At 40.9% G+C, this 13247-nt stretch overlaps 1 protein-coding gene across 1 annotated transcript in view; it reads left to right on the top strand.

Annotated features, from left to right (window-relative positions):
• tbl1xr1a (TBL1X/Y related 1a) overlaps nt 1-13247 on the top strand; it is a 50112-nt gene that overhangs the window by 18306 nt on the left and 18559 nt on the right. Inside the window, exon 2 of the mRNA XM_084921661.1 lies at nt 1799-1864. The gene's annotated coding sequence lies outside the window, so the exon portion shown is untranslated. The remainder of the gene's footprint in view (nt 1-1798; nt 1865-13247) is intronic.

Here is a 13247-nt window from a genome sequence, read left to right as displayed (position 1 = left end):
GTCAAAGAAAACAGGGGAGGAAGCAGCAAGCTGGGAGGAGGAGCCTGAAAAGACAAATCTTAATGTTCAGTGATTTGCAGCACACAGCATTATGCAATCCAGTAACAGTCAAGCATCACCTCAGTCTGCAGCTTTCATAATTACCACAGGGCCGAATCCCAGTTTCTAAAAATTGAACATTAAATACTTTATAGAGTTACTGTTTGCTTTACATTTCTTTATGGTAACCCATTGGAAATGTGGGCAGCGAGCAGGCTCTCCTGGTGGGCTGTTGTCTCCATCTGCGCTCAGACTAAAGAGGTGAGCCATTGTTCAGATGTCTGAATGAGTGTCAGTCACATGGTAAAGCCATTCAGTTGCCATGTGCTGCTGGCTGACACAGTGAGCTTTTTTTCATGTTCAGTTCATTGCATTAGCGCGGTATCATTTTACATTTTGATGGTTTTTACCAATGTGGGTGCAGACGGTGAAAATATTTCCTCTCACACCAGCAGACGGGTGCTGGCTGTTTCTGGGAAGTGATGCATGCAACGAAATCTGTTTAAAGGGTGAACTATGGAGTTTTGATGTTAGCAAATCCAGTAATGCTGCGTTGGTTTTATTTTCTGATAAAAGTTAAAACCAGCACTGTCAACATTCTCTGTTTAGCATGTCTTTCTGATAAATTATGAGAAATGATACCAGAAGTAAATTTACTGCTCAACAATCCCCTCAGTCTTATTTTGAAAGTTCACTTGGTGGTAATAACTAGCCTGCTTGGTGGCTAAGTTGCTGTTGTGGCGCTCCTTAGTATGATTTACCTACATCTGGTCTTGGATTCGGTGGACTCCAGTCCCACTGTCTTGGACCACAGTTGGCAAAGGTAGTCGTCGTTCTCATCTGGGAATGCACGGCTAGCAGAGAACTCCAGCCAGAACCTGCAGCTTGTTGAGAACTGGATCATGTGCCGCTATGCCCAGTTTACCAGAGCAGAACATAAATTACAGCTGCCAGCTGCAGACTATTTGCTGGATCAGATAATTTGTAAATTAGAAACTATTAGAATTATTTGATCATTAATTTGTGCCTCCTTCTGCATGCCCACATGTGCAGATATGCACCACAAATCAGTGGAAAGCAGTAAATAATATGAGACATTGCGTGTGTTACATTGCATGCTCATGCATCCTAATAGTGCAATGGATCTTTTTTTCTATTTTGTGTGGTTTTTTTATGAAAGGTTTTTTTTTCTAAAAAAAGTAGTGAAAAATTAAAGGTTAGTAAAAATTGTGCACCCTAAGAAATGTCCACGTGCATTTGCTAGTATGCAGCATAACACAGTATATAACATTGTCCAATTGGCTCTGCATCAGGTTTGGGTCAAAAACCTGAAGGGGTGCATTTAATAGATCCAAGGTAGATTCAGAGGCATGTTCCTGCATTATTATCCCTCATGAAAATATTTCAAATTTGAAAGATGCAAATGTAGTTATTTATTTCTCTTCATGAGCTCCTTTCAAGTGCAGTAAATGTGCAGTTTCCACACTTACAGAAGGTTGTGTGAACTGATAAATAATTCAAATTTAAGATGTGTTCACTCCCATAAATAAACCCTCCACTTTGCTTTTGATGCCTTTTTAGAAATGTGTCACATGATGCTTGTACAGGCCGTGTATAGACACTTTGCAGTGAATTCTAAAACTTAGGTTTTAAATGTCGAACACATGCTGCGATATATGTTGTTTTCTAATTGCATGGTTGAAAACCACACCTCCATTCAGAGACCATTAACTGAGTTTGTAACTGCTTCTTGTTGCAGGTTCTGAGCACATGGTACAAGGTCCTGACTGAGTACACTGGTGGTGCAAACAGACTTACTGCTGTGGTGAGTGATCTACAGCCAGGCTGCATTTGAACATGTTTCTATCTGCATAGCTTATGCAAGTTTCAGATCCTGGATTTTAAATATCCCCAACTCTAATAGGACCGAAAAAAATAAATAAAAATAAACCAAGACAGTGGTTTTCACAATAATAGCTTTTGAATTGTCATCACTTCCTTATTGATTTTGGGTTTTGTAGAATGTAATATTCTTGCTCATATGTAAGAAAATGAATTTTTTCCCTTACTTGTATTTTCCCTCTTAGAAATTACGTTTTAGGCAGGCATGATGATTTTTTTCATGTACCATGTATTCTAGTTGTATAGACGCAGACGGAGGTAATTCTACACCAGTGGCATGTTGCACGATTCAAACTAATTGCACAAGAGTGCAAAAGCATATATTTAATGGATAATAATTCTATTTTAGCAAGATTCTTATAAAAAACAAAAAGCATGTGTTTGAAGTACTTCTCAAATGGCTGGTTGAAAGGAGTGGATGGATTGGTAATGTTGTTAGTTTTGTTTCTGTTTTTTTAAAGGTTATTTTTGATCTTTTGTTTTCATCTGATTAGATCATAAAAGCAGAAGGGAACAAGAGGAAAGATTGTGATATGACGCACACTGATCCTGAGGGTTGTACTATCAAGGTCAACATAGCGAGACTTTCGTGTGCTCAGCAAGACCTAAAACTGCAGCCAGACATGAGTATTATGTTGGTTGCTATTAATTTTCTTTGTGAACTCAGGTTTTTGGCTTCAGGCTCTGAAATGGGGTTGTTAAATGTATCTTTTGATTCTTTTTCTTAAGTTTTCTTTTTGGCGTTTTAAGAGTGCAGTGGTGACAGGAATACAGGTGGGGGGGGGCACGAATCTGGCATGAACGTGAGCTGTAATGGTGCGCCATTTAATTCTTCTGTTTGCAAAGGTCCAATTAAGTGGTGCCTTCTTCAGTCAGACAATCATTAAAAACCAGTATTATTATAAGCTTTGACACGGCTGCACAGCTTAACAAAGGAGAGGGGGAAATCACTTTTTTACAAAGTGAAAATTAAATAAATTTTATTGATTCATATTTTTGCTGGTAAATGGGCTACAAATAGACTATTTGTGTCCTGTTAGATACAGTTCTAGTGGTTAAAACCAGAACTGGCAGCAAAGTAGGATTTTTACATTTGCTGCATAACTATGCAGCACGGCTTCCTTCTGCAATATTACTAAGATACAACCAAATGGCTTGCATATATCAAACAGTTTCCTTCAGCCGAGTATCTATATTGCACTTGCAGCATGTCGCAGAGAAAAAGTCTGAAACTCTTGCCATAATGTCAACCTAACCTGGTAAAGCCACATTTGTGACACTGAAAACTCAACACAGCTCACTAACCTGTTAATCCTGTACTGCAGTACTTTCCTCGCAGGTGTAATCAGACTGCAGACATCAGATATACTAGTTTTTTCTTAGGCTAGCTGCTAGCAGCATGCGATGTGGTTCAGTATGGCCTCAGTTTTGGAGCCCTGATTCCTGTATGTTATACTGGAATCCAAAAATTACTTTATTTTTATGACTGTACCGAGACCACTTCATGAGTCCAGTGTGATTCATCTGGACTGAACAAACAGGTTTCAAATTTCCCCAAGGCTTACTGGCAGTTAGTCGCACACAAGTGTCATTGTTCCCCCACTGTTTTCCTGTTGTACTGAGTTTATTTTTGGTCTTTAACCACTTGTGAAAGTCAGAAAGTGTGAAAGCGTCTGTTTGAGTTCCACTGGAGGAACAGACCCCTCTTCCTGTTTTGTACCATTGAAGAATCCAGCAGGTTTCCTGTGAACCCTGCCCAAAAACGTACTGTTGCTAGATAGGACTCACATCCAGGTTCTTGGTTGTGCTTGTTTAAGTTCACATGGCAAGTGATTTTGTGCTAACTTTCTGACATTGTTGGTTCGGTTTTCAGGTTGAATCGCAATGTTTTGCTCTGACTTGCTAAAAACTCCTCTCACCCACTTTAACAGTTAGCTACGTTAATGTCAGGTCAGTCTCGTTGGAAGGCTTTGTTTTCTCCACTGTAGAGCCCTCAGCTCTGCTTATTTGTTTTATTCATGATGCTACAACTCAGCACTGGAGCTCTTAGTCACCCAGTGAGTGTGTTATTTACATAAAGAGCCTATAAGCACTGGTACAGGGTTTACATTTTCATATCAGAAACCAAGAAGCAAGTCATTTTGCAAATGGTGTTTTCTGGTGTGATGTAACGTGCAGCGGTTGAACTGCTTGAGGAAGGCGGTGATGTCAGGGGAGCATGTTGGAGTGTGTTTTTGGTTTTTGTGCTGAGGATGACATGTAACTCAGTGGTGCCAAACTACACACCCAATTTGTTTATGCCCTGCAGAAACCTTTTAACTAACAACTTTAATTTCACTCTGAATGCCACTTTTGTTTCTCACATTTAAAATACTTTTTGTCACCCCAGGAGCAAGACGATACGACATCCGTGTCTGGTTTTAGGAGAATTATGTCAGGATGTCATTTCTCTTCTGAATTTTGACGAGTCTTTAGAAAACCCGGCTTCTGATTTTAGCTTGTGTTTTGTGTTTTTATTAATGCACTTGTGCAGAACACTGTGTTGCTCTCACAAGGCTGTTGTATGTAACAGGAGAAGAAAGCCTTTGTTCTAAAATGATTCAGCCCACTGTATTGATCGTGTGTATCACTTTGCCTAGAAACCAGCGCGAGAGCTACTCTTCCAGAATGTGCCCCCATTTCTGAAATCACACCACAAATATTTCAGAGACTTGAAGGAACTGCAAAATTCCACACCTCCTGCAAAGGATGTGTCCCTGCTTAACCCTGAAGCTCAAACCCTCGTTTAGTGAGAGAGCAGAAAAATCAGAGTTGAATGAAAAGATATAAAGCGAGATAGCCGAATACAGCTCATGCATGACGGATAGAAGGTGAGATTAGTTTCGCCACAACTCTTTTTTTCATCTGTAGACATCTCCCTCAGTTGTTTATATCTCTGTAAGGACTGTGCAATAAAATACAGCTTTGGCTACACAGAAGAAAATTACTACAATGGTGACTTGAATTTTATCGTTGTATCGTTTCAGCTAAATTTGAACAAATACAACTTCTCTAGGTAGATTTCCCCACACGTAGTCTTTAGTTGGGTAGGCCACCCAGGTATAATAATGGCCACCAAAGCATACCAGCTTGGCTTGGACCTACTGGCCTCGTGTTTTCTTTATGAGCTGGCTCACTGGCTAGGTAGGTGTGATGTCCACAGTAGCTTTCAGCTGCTTCCCCCCGAGAACTCATCCAGCAGTTGGGTGAACTCCAATTCGACTATCTTTGATTGCAGTTGGTATTGATTCTTCTGTCCAGAGATCTGCTGCAAGCTAATGTGCCACTGTGGCAAACTTAAAGAGGCTGCACAGAAGGAGGACTGCCAACAGTGGCATTTAAATTGGTCCCCTCTTTTCCAGAAATGCATTTTTGAGCCATATCAGCTCTACATGGTCCACAATAGAGGCTCATTGAAGAGGCAGACAGTTATATTGGGCAGATATTCTCTGTCTTTCTTCCACAATGTGCATGGCAAATATACAATAAATAGGACTGGGTTCAAATATTTTAGGTTCTTTAAATCTACTGTCCAGTTCAAGTGAGTGTATGGTCTTTCTGAATGGCCACACCAGAAGGCAGATTGAAAAGCAGTCATCACAGAGAGTGAAGACGCTCCCTAAAAATGCAGATAATGGGGCACACTTCCAGACAGACATTGATAGAGATGTATTGAGCTGTACTTATGAACTGTGACACATAGTTGTTTGTAAAAAATGGGGAAGAAAGAGGGTTGGAAAGAAAAACTTCTCTGTCTCCTCTTTTACATTCACACGGCTGGCCCATAATTGCATGAAGTTTGAGTGAATGTTGGGTTGTCTGCTTCAGGAATGTTAGAGAGCAGTGTGGACAGGCCATAATATCACTGCCAACTAAACTCTAGTCTCCGCAGTAGCTCCTTTAAACACTTCTTTGGCATTCTGCTTCTTGTGAAAATGCTCACTAAATCATATATCGGCAATAGGTCGGCAGCCTTAACATGAAATTTCCCCTTGTAGGACTAATAAAGGTATCTTATCTTATCTTATCTTATCTTATCTTATCTCTGAAAACTGCAAATAATAAAAGTTGGTGAATGCCAAAGCATTGGCGAGTGCATCTGCTCGTTCAGGCACGCTCGACCACCTGCCAAAAGAAATATTCTTCATATCTTATGTTTGCTAGTTGGACAAATTGATAAATATAGACCTTCATGTTTTACATTAGTAGCATCGTGTTGGTGTTGACAGTGCTGACTTCTGCAGGAATAGAGGGAGCTGGAGATTCCAGGAGAAAGCTAGTTATTATCTCCCTATATTTTTTTAAATTTATTCCTCTTTCAAAAGAACATTGATTTGCAGAGTTTTCAGACATGCTTTAGAGTCACTGTGTGAAGTTAATTCATGCTAGCTTTCAGCCTTTGAGAGCTTTGTTCCACTTCTACAGTCATTGAGTAATGCATAATCCTGAAGCCTAAGTACAAGAGTAGAGAAAACACACATCACAACAGACCTTTAATAGATATTGCAAAAATTTCCGGCTAGTCCAGCTGCTGCAATATTTCCCAACTTAAGCACGTCATCAGTTGTCTTGCACCAAATACCACATCTAGATGCATGCTAAAAAAAATTTAAGCTACCAAATTCACTCCAACAGCGTAACCACATGTGGTCAAGTTCTCAATGGCACTACTTTTGCTGATAATACCGATCCAGATCTATATCAGCATCTGTGTACAAATGTCAAATGTTGCATCATACAACAAAAGGTTACAAGTCAAATGCTTTCTTAGATGAAAGATGTTGACGTGTATCGGTGTGTCAAGGCCTGTGATAATATTCTTGCCCTACCTCTGTTTCTTTTAAGAAATCTGGACATAAATGATTGTTATATATTTACAGATGTAGCCTTCCTTTGCTTTCAAAGTATGTCTCTCTGATACAAGCAGGTTTTATCAGTTCAGTTCAGGCAATGTGAAAAACAAATCACCCTAATATAACCCAGGTTAGAGAGTTTGAATTCTGCTAGCAGTGTTTAGAATAAGCCACATTTGTTTTCCCTGTATTCACTATTTTGCATTTACAGATCAATAAGTTATACTGGGTTGCTTATACACGTAATGGGGACTCTTTGTCTTTACATCATGTTCTAACCCACGATTTCACACCTGACCTGTGGTCACCTGTTAACCTCACCTGTCAGTAAATAGACTCAACTTGTTTGTTAGAGTCAGTACCTCTGATCTCACAGTATGTTACTGGAAATAGATGCCGGCCTGCTTCTTAGGGTATGCGGATTAATGGCTTACTATAGTAAATCCATTAAAAACAACAGAAAACAAAAGGCTTAATATGTGATGTCAGGTGTCATTGTGTGTGCAAAGAAGGCCAGCTCCAGTGTAAAACCTGAAACCCCCCCCCCAAAACACCAATATGATATATTTGCTAACTGATTACATGGAACTGAATGGGGATCGCTTTATATGAGGAACTGAATGTTTCCATGGTATATCAGTAAAGTAATGCCCACCATCAGGTAAATATCCGACAGTAGAACCCAAATGCTCCCATTAGCATTCGCCCAGTCCCGTGTCCAACATGATTATGGGTATTGCAAAGCAGGCTGTAACCAGGACTGGTTCCAGATAAGTAGATCAGACCTGACCTTCTAAAGAGATTCTCAAAATGTGATTTGGATTCTGACTTGGGCGAGGTCTTCTAATCTTAGTCATCATGGCAGCTCGCTGTGAGATAACCACCGCTGATTCAGTGGCCCTCACTGACCTCATGCATTCAGATGGACACGAGCTGCCCATAGCAGGTTTAACTGCCCGTCAAGCGAGGCTAGCTGGCAGAGCCTACATGCTACCATCTGTCACCGACAGACAGCTAGCCTCTCTGACCTCTCACTGGCCATGTGAGGCTGAGCTGGGCTTGCCAATGCAATCTGTCACTCTAAGCGACCAGTAACCCAGGAGAGGGGGAGGGGAGAGCCACAAGCAGATTATGATTCATTTCTGTTGTCATTGCATCATACACAACTACCTCGGGATGCACCGATACTGATGGAGTATTTAGTATCTGTCCGAGACCAGCGTTAATTAATAAGGTGTTTTCCCCGCTGTGTAAGAGGCTGGGACTCCTTCTTGTGTGTGAGTGAGCATCTTAAACAAGAGCTTTAGTAACATAGAAATAAAGGGGGTAGTAGTTTTTTTTATAAATCTTTAGTGAAAGTAGGAACTGGAATTTCCAGATAAGTAAGAGAAATGATGAGTTTTGTTCCTTAAGCTGCAGATTCTTTCTCATTAAAAAAACATTTCCGCTTTCTCTGTGGTTAGCACGTATTTTCTCGTCCTTGTTGTTAGAGACCATGCAAACAGCCTCTCGCTTTCTATGCTGGTGCAGGGGGGCACAGAGGAATTTCGACGAAGCTGAAGTAAACTCAGGAAACCAAAGACTGTTGAGGACATGGCTCGAGCTGCTTGCTGCACCGGGCTCTTCGTGCTCCTGCAGTCTTTGGTTAAATGCGTTCATAAAGGTGCTCTTGTGTTTTGTGCAGCTGCTTCCACACGAGGGTCCTTTTTTGGTGATTCTGAAGCCTCCAATGCCCCAGCTGTGGTTTAAACATAGAATCAAAAGTAGTACATCTTAGGGGGTAAAAGTATATATATTTATGTATTAAAAAATCACAGGTCTACACAGATGTTTGCAAATTTAAACCCACCTTAAATTCAGGCTATGAACCACATTTACATTTTCACTATGCTGTTTTTGGCAGGAGAGTGATCGTCCAGATTCACCCCTACACGTTGGGCTAAGCGTCATTGCGAGTCGGTGTGGTGGTTTGTCGTCAGGGTGCTCATCTGTCTGGTGACAGCTTGCAGGAGTGTCCTTTTCATTGTTTTAATCCCATAGCTGCCCTCATAAGAGACATTTGACAGTGTGGCAGTTGGAATTACATCAGCCGTGGAGGAGGTGGATGAGCTAGCTTTGCTGGTTATCTCTGCAAATGGTGCCAACATGAATATAGCATACGCTAGCAAGGCCCACTAGTTGAGTTATGTGCAGAGATCATGATTAGCAACATAGGCACAAAGGTCTCTCTTGCAAAGAAGCATAAGGGCTGTGCCATGTCATATTGTTCATGATGATGATGATGATGATGATGATGATAATAATATACATTTTTACATGATATGAAAGTGTCATATTTGTATGTCATTGCTAAAGCAACGTCATGTGTTTACAATACCTAGTGCTCACAAGCCCAGGCATGTCTGAGAGCAAGAGCCGTGTGTGCGAAAGGCGTAGACGGTTGCTGTGTAGTAGGGCTGCCACAAACGATTATTTTGATAGTCGACTAGTCACCGATTATTTTTGCGATTAGTCAACTAATCAGATCATGCATCCACTGGACGTAAAACGTACAGCTTATTGCACCAGCATGCACCTGCTCTTATATGACTATCATTAGCTTACAGCTTGAAAGCTTGAAGTGTTTAAGGTATGTGCTAACTAAAAATAAAGACAAGATGATAGTTTATTAAATTTTAATGAAATCTGCAGATTGTTTCGGTGAAGTTTAATAAACTCAGCCGTCTGCTAACCGTCTAAAATATAACAGGACACCGGGGTATATTCTCGAGGATCTCACACTTCTGATAATCAGTTGTCTGAGGATTTACTCAGGAACAAATAAAATACTGAAAAAAGCCAAACAATAACAGTTTTAAGTTATCTAAGTGACTTATATATCACGTTTAACCTGAGTAGCGAAAGACGGCGGTGGGTTTGAAAACTATTTGCCGGGAGTCCGGTGTTCTCACGGGCTCTAGTGAGCCTTGCCCCCGGCTAGCTATCGTGCTAGTGGGTAACAGACGTCTCCGAAAACGTCGGAGCGCTTTTGAAAATATGTGGTGTCTTGATAAACTGAGCAGATATTTGAAGTTTACACAGCTACATTCTCGCCTGAAAATATGTTAAACGTTTATTTTGTGACCATGAAAGAATAATAAGAGTAATATTAAAACTAACTAGCTGCCGCCATTGTTGAAAACTGAGCAGGGCCGCGCTATGAATTCTGGGACACTGCTTCTTCTTCGGGGTTTAACGGCAGCTGGCATCCTTGTACATGCAGTGCTGCCATCTTCTGTTTCAGTCCGTTATTACACTCTTAAATCCTACTACTTATTCCTGCGTCTTTTGGGATCTTAGAAAGCTTCAAACGATGCGTCGACGATTTTGATAGTCGACGTAATCGTGGCAGCCCTACTGTGTAGGGATAAAAGGAGTTTCTGGTTATTACACAAGTTAGGATGTAAATTTCCTGTAGAAGTCTAAATCGAGCTTTAATATTGAGTAGTAACCAGGAAGTGAAAAATAAATACTAGCAGCCATATAAGCTGTGGTTGGCTGGAGAGTGATTCTTTTCTTAACTGTAGTGTTCGTGAGTATCGGGAGTTTTTTTCAAACCATATTTGAGCATGCTACACATGACTAGTGCTAATGAAGAGCTGTAAAGGCCGAGAACGGCTGAATAGTCTTGTGTTTGCTAAAAAACAAACAAACAAAAAACTCAAGAAACGAAGCACTCCAGGATTTTAAAAAGAAGAGAGCCTCATCCAGGAGACGCTTTGATGTTCATGTGTCTTCACTTAACAAGCAGATTATTTGTTTAACCACCGAAGCTGGCACAGAGTGGGCAAATCAGGATGGTGGTCTAAAAGCACCAAGAACTAATAGTTTATTCTGCACCGAGGATGGAAATGCGTTTTATTTATTTATTTATCTTTAAGGGTTTTAAGCTATGAATATTGCAGATGTGTTAGTCTAGCCCCAGAATAAAAATACAAACATGGACATGTGTTTGAGCCTTTAAACATCAATAACTTCGCCGTCTTTTGCGATGTTGTTGCTGCTAATATTTTTGGTGGCGCAGTTTTCTACATGTATTCTGAATCGCTCCAGACTGACTGTAACCTTTGTCTTGCCTTTGCTTTCAGTGTGTCATTGTGGCAGCACAATAGGAGAGAAACAGATTTTCATGTGTGACTCTGTGAGAAGAATTGGACACGTTATACAGTGAGAGATGATTTGAAATATGGTTTCCTTTAAATCATCCCATCCCCCACTGCCTGAATTTTCTTTCTGCTGCTCTGAAAATAGAGCCAAACCGTCAGGTCTCAGAGACAGAGAGAGAGAGGCTTTAAATAGGAATGAGCCCCATTTTATCTGCACTGGTGCAGAGTAGAATCAGAGCAGCAGACATCACAGCTTGGGTCTCCTTTACGCATGATGCAGAAATACCTTTAAAGAACACCAAACCTAAATGGTGTATATTATTGTCACGGAGTGGGAGAGACAAGGTGTGCAGTGGCAGTTTGTTTGAAGTTCAGTTTCATTGCATGCACCTGCCATTTTATAAAGGCTCCTCTGGCACATACTTTAGCAAAATAGAGTGTTCAGACTGTTCCAAAAAGGCCAGCGGCTCCTTTTGTTCACACAGCCTGTGGCTGTTCATATCCTACCAATCCTCATAAAATACAGAGAAAACGACAGGCAATGTGGCAGAATGCTGTGCTGTAACCATACCACTAATGTCACACTTTACTGCACGTAATACCACTGTAATGAAAAGCAACGATTCCTTTTTTTTCTTCTAATGGTGCTGGGAACCATTGGGGAATTTTTGATATATCTGCAGATACTGCGGCTAATAGTCAGTGCTACAGTCTGATTTAATGGTCGTTATTTGTGTAGTGAATTTACCTAACAAGTGTATTAATCTTGAATCACTGGTTTGGTATTAAATTTGATTGGTTTTGTATGACCTGCGCGCCAAGTGATTGCTGCTTATCCGGTCTTTAAGTCTGACGTCACTAGCCTTGTCTGGGCTCAAACTCCGCTGCAGGTCCCTAAATCAAACGATCATTGTGGCATCACTGACAGTTGTTGTAAGTTTAACATCGAGACATCCATGAAAACGGAATTTCTGACATTTAACGGAGTTAGAAATTAGCAGGACGTTAGCTCGCTAGCTTCCATTTAAATACAATATAGCATGTCCTGACTGAGGGATTTTGGAAAAAAATTAAAACGTACAGCTCTGCTATCACTTCCGACATAAATGAAGACAGAAAACTAAACAGCAGTGACGTTTGTAGGGTTACTGAAATTTGGCTAGCTGGTATATAACGATGTGCTACGTGACCGCTAGCGACACAGCTATGTGAGCATAATATAAACACGCTAACTTTTTTCCACTCGATAAAAGTTAACGTGAGTGTTCTCGGTGGTCAGGAACAAATGTAATCGCATGGCAGGATGCTGTAAACAGACCAAACTTCAGCCAGGAGAACAACTGAGATAATCCATCCACAATACGAGGTTAGTCATTAATATACTGCTGCATGGGCTGGGCTGTAGTTAACTGAGCTTTAAAATGAATAGCGGTAATAAAAGCCGAGAGAGGCCGACAGTGATCACTGACTGTTTTTAGGGGCTTTTTGAAATTAAATAGAAGAAAATACAAAACATTAAACATGTTAAGAACACAAAAGCCATATTAAACGCAGACTACTTTGGGCCCGGAAGCAGGATTCGTCACGTCATCATTGATACATACGGGGGGCTTTTGAAACAAATGTTCTGGAAGGGAAATGTCTCGGTACCATAGCAGTTGTTATCCATCAAGTTTAGAAAGGGCTGTAACTGTGCCAACGCAGGATATTTTATTAAACATGCAGTGCTTTAACACCGAGTTAGAATTTGGGAATTTCTGTTTTTGTTTTTCAGTTTTAGTGCTAGTTCTTCCTTCTCCTCTTGGTGTTTGTCTGGAACAGTTGCATGAAGTCTACCAGAAAACTATCCTCTGCTCTCGCTGCGTCGCCTCTGTAAACACTTTCCGAATGACTTTTTTTGGCTAAACAGCTAGTTTCTGGTCTTACTGAATAACACAACACTTTGCATCGTCATCATTTCATAGTATGGGTGTTCCACCACTGATCTAGCAAATTTCAACCAGTGATGAACTCGACACTCACCAAAAGGCCTGTAGATTTTTCCAGTCGCATGAGCTCAGTGGTAAACAACACAACCTTGACGCTTTCTCTGTCACTTGTTCAGGATGTGGAACTGAAAAGAACATCGTTGCCACAATTCTTTAGAGGTGAAATGTTACGGTTACTACTCTGTAGAACAGCGGTCCCCAACCCCCGGGCCTCGGACCGGTACCGGTCCGTGAGTCGTTTGGTACCGGGCCGCGAGAGTTGAGGCTCAGGTGTGAAATGT

This window comes from Perissodus microlepis, chromosome 23 (assembly GCF_051167445.1).
Source record: "Perissodus microlepis isolate ML-2025 ecotype Zambia chromosome 23, ASM5116744v1, whole genome shotgun sequence".
NCBI classification, from domain to species: domain Eukaryota; kingdom Metazoa; phylum Chordata; class Actinopteri; order Cichliformes; family Cichlidae; genus Perissodus; species Perissodus microlepis.
This window is presented reverse-complemented; position numbering and strand designations above follow the sequence as displayed.